Genomic DNA, 8,756 nt, shown 5'->3' on the forward strand with positions numbered 1-8,756 from the left:
TGCCTTTTTGTGTGCCTTCATTTGTCGTTACAGCGTTGCTTGCAATGGTTGTGCTCTGACCTGTGGTTTGCAGTTGTGGGTTGCTCAGGAGGGCTGGGCTGTTGACACAGATTTTGTTTTTTCTGAAACATTTGTTTTGAAAATATTGCATCCAACTTGAGAAAATGTCATCTTGACAAATAAAGAGGAACTGACCATAGAACTAAACATTATTGGGTTCTTTATATTTGTTTTATGAAAACAGAATAATCACCTAAAGTCCAAACCAATAAAAACTGTGTGTATCTACCTTTATACACACACACATATACAATTTCATAAAGTTGAAAAGAATTATGAGCCAGATCAGCTGGGAGAAAGAATTTTAAACAGAGAAATGGGAATGATAATTGGGAACTATTTAAGAATATATTGCTAGATGCCCCCCAAAGCCACAATCAAGACAGAAGACTACATTGGTTAAAAAGCCAACCTGGCTTAGGGGGTAAGTGAAAGCCGCTATAAAAATTATATACATAACAAATGGAAAGAGAGGAAGTTGATAGAAATAAATATAGATAAGAAGGTTGATAGGGGAAGCAAAAGGACACAAGAGAAGTCTATAACCAGGAGAGTTAAGGACAAAAAGTAGTTTTTAAGTGTATTAGGAACAAAAGGAATCCTAACAATGGTACTGGTCCATTACTAGATGGAGATGGTTGAACTGTAATAATGCAAAAAAAAGAGCAGAAAAGCTCAAGAAATATTTCTGTTCTGTATTTCTAAAAAAGCCCAGGTGAAGTAGTCATATCACCTGATGATGGTGAAATACTTTTCATTCCAGCAGTAACTCAGGAGGATGCTAAACAGCAGCTACCAAAGTCATTCATTTTTAAATCAGCAGGTCTAGATAACTTGCACCCAAGAGTTTTTAAAAAGCTGGATGAGGAGCAGTCTGGATAGGTAGTATTGATTTTCAGTAAGTCTTGGCACACTGCGGAACTTCCAGAGGACTGGAAGAAAGCTAATGTTGTGCCAATATTTATAAAGAACAAACAAGATGACCTGGGTAATTATAGACATGTCGGCCTGATATTGATCCCAGGCAAAATAACGGAATGATACTAGACTTGATTAATAAAAAATTAAAGAAGGGTAATGCATTTAGTGTCAATCAATATGGATTTATTGAAAATACATCTTGTCAAACTAACTTGATAGGGATTTTTGATGAGATTACAAGTTTGGTTGATAAAGGTAATAGTGTGATGTAATATATGTAGACTTCTGAAAGGCATTTGATGTGATACCACATGATATTTTGATTAAGAAATTAGAATGATACAACATCAACATGGTGGACATTACCTGGATTAAAAACTGGCTGGTAGTTTTCAAAATCTAATTGTAAACAAAGAATCATCATGGAATGGGTGAGTTCCTAGTGAGGTCTCACAAGGACCAGTTCTTGGACCTGTGCTATTTAACATTTTTATCAATGACTTGGGAGAAAACATAAAATCATCACTGATAAAGACCGAGGGAATGGTAAATAAGGAGGAGGGCAGGTCACTGATACAGCGTGCTCTAGATGTCCTAGAAACCTGGGCGCAAGCAAACAATGTGTTTCAGTACAGACACACAAAAGGTCATACACCTAGGAATACAGAACGTCGGCCACACTTACAGGATGGGGGACTCCATCCTGGGAAGCAGTGCAGTGACTCCAAAAAAGACTTGGGGGTCAGGTGCATGGGCAGCACGTGAACCGCTGGCTGCGAAAAGCTAGCCTCCAACCCCGCCCCTTCCACCCAAGGCCCCGCCTCTTCTGCCCCCTCCGCTGGAGCCCAGAGCCCCCTCCACCATGGCCATCGGCCCAGTCCCGCCCAAGGCTAGCATCCCAGCCCCAAAAGCCCCCACATCCCTGGAGTGCCAGGAAGGCGGGCGCTGTGTGGCTGCAGCCCTCCCAAACCCAGAGTGCTGGGAGGGTCGGCGGCGTGCAGCTCCAGCTGTCCCAGCTCCATAGCGCAGGAGGGTAGGCGGCCGTAGTCCCCGCCCCCGGCTCCGGAGCATGGGAGGGTGGGCAGCCACAGCACCCAGAACACCCCAGAATGTCCCCAGCCCAAGAGTGCCAGGAAGGCAAGCAGCTGCAGACCTCCCCAAGCATCGGAGCATGGGAGGGTGGGAGGCCGCAGCCCCCAGAATGTCCCCACCCCCGAGCACCAGGAAGGGGAGCGGCATGCGGCCCCAGCCTCCCCAGCCCCAGCTGGAGCACTGGGGACTGGAGCTGCACACAGGGAGCAGTGGTAAGCAGGGAGCGGGGCCATGCCTGGCTGTTTGGGGAGGCACAGCCTCCCCCCGCCTATGCGACCCGCCGCCCATGGTCAGGTGGGTAATCACCTGAACATGAGATCCAATGTGGTGCTGTAGCCAAAAGGGCTAACGCAATCCTTGGATGTATAAGCAGAGGAATACTAAGTAGGAGCAGAGAGAGTATATTATCTCTGTATTTGGCACTGGTGCGACCACTGCTGGGACGCTGTGTCTGGTTCTGGTATCCACAATTGAAAAAGGAGGTTGATACAGTGGAAAGGTTCACAGGCAAGCCATGGGAACGATTAAAGGATTGGAAAACCTGTCTGATAGTGACAGACTCAAGGAGCTCTTTCTATTGAGCTTAACAAAGAGAAGGTGAAGGCGTGACTTGATCCCAGTCTATAAGTACCTACCTGGGGGAAAAAAAGTTTATAATAGAAAGCTCTTCAATCGAACAGACAAAGCTGTAACAAGCTCCAGTGATTGGAAGTTGAAGCTAGACAAATTCAGACTGGAAATAAGGTGCAAATTTTTAACAGTGAGGGTAATTAACCATTGGAACAACGTACCAAGGGTTGTCATGGTTTCACCATCACGGGACACTTTTAAATCAAGATTGGATGTTTTTCTAAAAGATCTGTTCTGGTTCAAGCTCAACTGCTGGCCTTGAAGCAGGAATTAATTCAGGGCCGTTCTAGGGCCCGTGTTATGCAGGACATCAGACTAGATTATAACAACAGTCCCTTCAGCCTGCCTTGTAATTCATAAATCTATGAAAAGCAATTAATATAAATTGATTGCCCAGGGACAAGAAATACTATATGTGGGGTGCCCACCATTTCCACAGCTCTGTGCCTGTCTGCCTCATATCCATAGCCCCAACATATCCCCAAAGTGTGTATGCAACGAGGAGAGCAAGCATTTTCCTCCTGCAGTGTCAAGGCTTCAGTTTTCCCCAAAAAGAAAAGAGGCACAAAGAGAGAGAGACCAGACACTTCCAGGAATTCATGCTGGGCCCTGTTCTCTCTAGCTGATCCAACAGCCAAGTAATGATGAGTGACCCTATAAACAGTAAACATTCTCACATCTCCAAGAGCTGTATTTTAAAAGACGATGACTATAAACAAGGAGGAGCAGACTGGGGCTAAGGCCAGGGCTACTAGCATACTGTGCCACAGCATTAAACAACTGAAGAGGGCTCTCTTTCTCTCTTTCCTTTTGCATCCCAAATTCTTCTTGCAGCTGATGTCCAGCAGAGCATAGTTCGTAACAAGTACAGGGAGTCCAAACAGCCAAAAAAACAGGAGCAATCTGAGAAACAGCAGAGTTCTTCATGGGACCACAGCAATCTCTCTAAAGCTTCTGTTTCTAAACCAACAAAGAAACTGCAGCGAGGTCAGATGTCCACTGACAGTTCTTACGGACAAGGTAGGGGACATACAGCAGGGCATTCAAACCACAGAACAAAACTGACCTCAGGGGAGTCACGCAAGGCATGTGCTTGGCTCATGGATGCTCCTCACTGGATGATGACAGTTTTAAACCAGGTCAAGTTTTCTTTAGACCTAAGCTACTCAACAGCGATGTTCCCTTTTAATATGTGGTTTTTAATAGGCCATAACAGGCACAAATGGTGTAAAATGGGCCCAGATCCCGGATCACACCACACTGCCCCTATTGTAAATTTGCGGGGTAAAACAGGTCTCAGGCCAGATGTTCTAAATCCACTCAGAAGACACACTGGGTCGGAAAATGACTGCTGGACATCCAGGAGCTCTGGGGAAGCTAGCGACTCTATAGACACCAACGAGGTGGAGGTGATGGTAGCGTCCAGTATCGTTCAGTGGTTAATTGAACCATGTCCTCTTCCCCTTCCCAAGACCTGTTCATTCAAGAAGGTCCGTTCCAGTCAAAGGTTACGTCACGCTGGCTCTTTATCCAAGTTTGCATGAGCTACTGGCATCTTTCCCCGAGGCTTCCCGCTCTTTGTCCTCCCCATAGAACACTGGGTGTTTGGGCTGCAGCTGTTTTCTTTCTTGCTATCGCAAATGTGGCTCATAGGAAAGTTCCGAGGCAGGAGGGTGAGTAGCAGTGACCGGGCCGCTCTGGTTGGCAGTTGTGGCCATTTGGAGAAGGCGGGTTACTAGCAATATCGCATTCACCGAAGCCACACCTCTGTGCATTTCCTGTCGTCCCCAGGCTCACTGCAACTCTCCTCCCCAGAGAAAGGACGTCTCGTTACTGGCTAGTAATAATCACTGAATTACATGCTTTTTCAGCACCCAGCTCTCCCCAGTTGATACATATAGTTTCTAGTCTTATCAGAAGAGGCTGATACTGGCTCAGTGGATTATAGAACAAGAATACGGAGCCCTCACAATGCTTTTCACTCACAGATCTCACTGCACTTTACAGGGGAGGGTATTACTACTCCCCTTTTACAGACACAGCGCGGGGCAGGGCCTTGCCCAAACTCATACATCAGGTCAGTGGCAAAGCTGTCCTGTCTTCTAGTCTGCTGCCCTGGATTATACAGCATAATCCATTATTCCTAGAGATGGGTTCAAATCCTGGACTGAATCGGAAAGAAACCTGTTTGGTAGGTCCCACCCTCAGTCCTCTTAAAAGGGCCATGCAGTTTGTACTGGTGACCTGTGCTCATCAGAGGCCCAGACTATTCATGGGTGCCACAGGTCAGACTTGTGATGCTTGGGTGGAAGGAGAGGGGAAAGGGGACCCCAGGTTAGAATGGCACCTGTGCTCACTTTGCCTGAACCCACCTGTGCCACCACCACTGGAAGTGTTTCCTGCGTACCTGTACCTGACTCTCCCTGTGTCCTCTCGTCACTAGTACAAGGTTTTCTGAACTCTTAGTTCAGTAAAAGCCCATTAGAGGAGATGCCATCTCCCAGACCCATATGCCTCTCTGTCTATATTGGATGAAGATCTGCTGAAGCCTGGATGTTTGTCTGGATAAATTATTTACCTGATTGCTAGATGCATGCCCCTATAAAGTACAATCACGTCCCCTCACAAGTGGGCATATGGGTTTCCCCCTGTGTTTATACTCCAATGTAAAAATGCAGCAAGCAAGAGAGAATTCAGTCCTTTATACAAGGCTTGGTTTTCTTTCTCTATCCCTTTCCTGTAGAGACACTGGATAAACTGATGAAGAAAAGGGTTATCCCCAAAATTGTTGTCACTGGTCCCTTGGATGATGAAATGTCAAGTACTTCAGTGGATGATCTCCCTGAGTCAAAAACCATCAGGGATATAGCTGACAGCGGTTCATACAATGTGCACACAAAACCCAGCACCATAGCGGCTTACAAAGTCAGAGAAGAAGCAGCATGAGCTCTGGCTCTGGAGAGTAGCTATTGCTCATAGCAACAATACAAAGACACCAGGATGTGATGAATGCCACCACACAGGGCCAGTATACAACCCTGGACCCCACAACCATTAAACAGGAATCTGACAAAACCAGCTCTTCCATGGTCTCACTTTCCTCAGCTCTATATGACATCTGGAGAAGGGCAGGAAATAGCTACATTTAAAGGTGAACTGAAAAGCTTGCTTCAAAATAAATATATGTAATCAACGGCTTAAGTGTGCAAGTCAGTAACAGAATACATGTGTGGGCAGACACATGACAGATAAATCACCATGGCAAACGATCTTCACCCCAAACGATCCCACAGCGTGTATGTGCAGCACCCTGGAAATGCGGCCACCTTTGGAGTGGAGGGCAGCAGAACACTGAGGGAGGGGAATTTTGGGCCAGGCCCCATCTTTATGTGAAGTGGCTCAAGCAGTCTTTAATGTCTCCACAGAGTAGATGGGACCTTGGTTTTGAGGATCCTGCACTGAACTCTTTTAATCTACCAGACCTCAGAAGGAGAAGGGCTGAGATGATCCTGCTGCTGGGGTCTGAACCTTGTCATTCCAGGGAGCCTAAAGATTTCAGACCCAATTGTTACATGACAAACAGACCATCAGAAAATCATTTCTTCCTTCATTTAGATTCCAAGATCCAAGCTTAGGGCTCTGAGCTACCCCAGCAATAACTGATGACATTTTAAGCACCTAAAATGAAAATACTCGCTACTCTTTGGATATTAGTGATGTTATCAGCTGTAGCCACGAAAACACAGAAGAACCTTAAGCTCAGGTTTTGGCAGGTAAAAAGCCTTTCAGTTCACCTTTTACGTAAAAGCTGTAATCTGCTAACTTGGCGCCAGAACCACAGAGTGTGAGATTTTTATGAGACTCCTCAGTTATAAAATATTTATTAGTAAAAAGCAGGTGAAATGTGTGTTTTAAGGCACATACCTAAACCCCTCATTATGGATCAATTTTAGGTTTAAGCAAATATTTGCCAAGAAGTGCTGCTTGGTACTGAAAGCTGATTTTCCAACAAATATTGTTTTATAAACTCTCCCTTTCCCATCAGGATACCCTATGTAGTAAGAGAGGCTGAGACATAAGCCCTTGTATCAGAGGCTTGGTATGAGGCAGGACCTGCTCACAGAATCTGTGTTAGTGGTTTGGTAGAGTCTGCAGGATACTAATACCATGTTCTGTCGACAACAAACCTGGCTTGGTGCCTTCGTTCTTTAATGGATCTTGTGGTCGTTGGGCAGTTTGCTAGAGGTCTCCCATGCCAGCTATCTGTGCAGGGCTGGGGCTGCACACAGAGGGAACACACACATACAGCCAAACATCTATCAACATCTAACCTAGTGTTCAGAATCTCTGCATCTCTGGTCATCACAAAATCTATTCGCTCATCTGTATCAAGAGGATGATAATGACAAAACTAAGGACATTTTACTTACCTGTTAAAAAAATAATTTGCCTCACCTGAGGACCTTTCCGCTCCTCCCTAGGCTAGAATTTTGCAAGGCTATCCTACTCAGTTTTAAAAATGTATTAATATTAATTCAGTGCTGCTGGTGAGTATGGTCAGGCATTTAATAATGAGTGTACTTTGCACTACTATAGAAACTTCCATTCCAGGATATCAATGTGCTTCACAAATATAAATTAATTTAAGACATATAGTACTCTTGGGAGGTAGGTTGGTATCATTATCCCCATTTTACAACTGAGGAAACTGAAGCAGGTTACTCAGGAATTCCACAGCAGAGCCAGGAATGGAGCTCACGTCTCCCAACTCCAGACAGATTTAAATTTGACATGCTCTGCATTTAAAATCATTGAACTCATTGGAAGTTAAGAGCTGAAACACCTTTGTGAATCTGGGCCTTTGATCTTAGCTTTTAGTATTTGTCCATTCCACCATGGCTGTCGAAAGTGTTTTCATTTTCCAAATATCTAAATTGCTTCTGACATTACTGGTCCAACTTCTGCCTCATGACACGCAGATGTCCTCATTAAATAACGCAGGTGAACATGATGCTGATCGCAACTTTTACCGGGCCTTGGAGATTTCTTACCTGCCAACTGTCCCTAACAGAGAGACAATCCTATCAGATTTCCAATCCCTCCAATGAAATGCCAATGGTGTTAAAATGTCTACCCTATTCCTCTCTCCAACAGACAGCTTTCAAACATTGTCAGCTGTAATATGTCCAGCCACTAAATAGAGCCATCATGATTAGTAGGTAGAGCAGGTTTCACTGCACTGTATATTATCAGCATTGCCTTACAACAAATTCTTACTGAACGAAATGAAAAAAACCACAAAGTAGCATCTGGTTAATTGTGTGTTATTGCTGAGGTGGGAGTTGTCTGTGGTACATGCACTGCTAGGCAAGCTGGCCACCTCCTTTCCCTCTCTATTACTCAGAGCTCCCAAGCAACCTGAACCCTCCAAATCTGGAATTTTTGAAAAGAGCAAGAGCATCATTGTTTTCTCTGCTTCAAAAAAAAAATGAGTTGTGGCCAGATCCTTACAGTCGGCTGGTCTTCTGCCCCTTGCCTGAGGCCAGATCCTCTCTAGGTATTTCTACCATGCTCATCACCGTGCCCTCTGAGCGCCATCCCAAACAGCATGACACGAAGCAGCTCACAACTGTCCATCATGTTCAGTGCGGAGGTCTGCCCCTTGTGAGAGGGCAGCTTCAGCAAGCTACGCTTCTTCCTGGCCCAAGCCCCCAGCCCCCAGGGACTGCAGCACACCCAGAGGGAACTGAAACCAGAGAGATCAGGATGGAAGATCCCCTCCTGGATCCCGCCCTCTCCATGAACAACACAGCAACGTGGGCCCTCTCGGGACACTGGGGGTGCCACCTCTGAGGTGTAAAAATCAGCACATCAGAACCACGTCATCCAAGACAGTGGCTTCAAACAAGGGGCAATCCTGGGAAAACCTGGGCAGGTGGCAACTCGCTCCCCGGGGCCCCCTCCACGCCGCTCACCTGGCCTGCCGAGGCGCTCCCCACCCAGAGCCCCCTCCCCGCCGCTCACGGGGGCGCTCCCCATCCACAGCCCCCTCC

This window comes from Eretmochelys imbricata, chromosome 12, assembly GCF_965152235.1.
Source record: "Eretmochelys imbricata isolate rEreImb1 chromosome 12, rEreImb1.hap1, whole genome shotgun sequence".
In the NCBI taxonomy this organism is placed as follows: domain Eukaryota; kingdom Metazoa; phylum Chordata; order Testudines; family Cheloniidae; genus Eretmochelys; species Eretmochelys imbricata.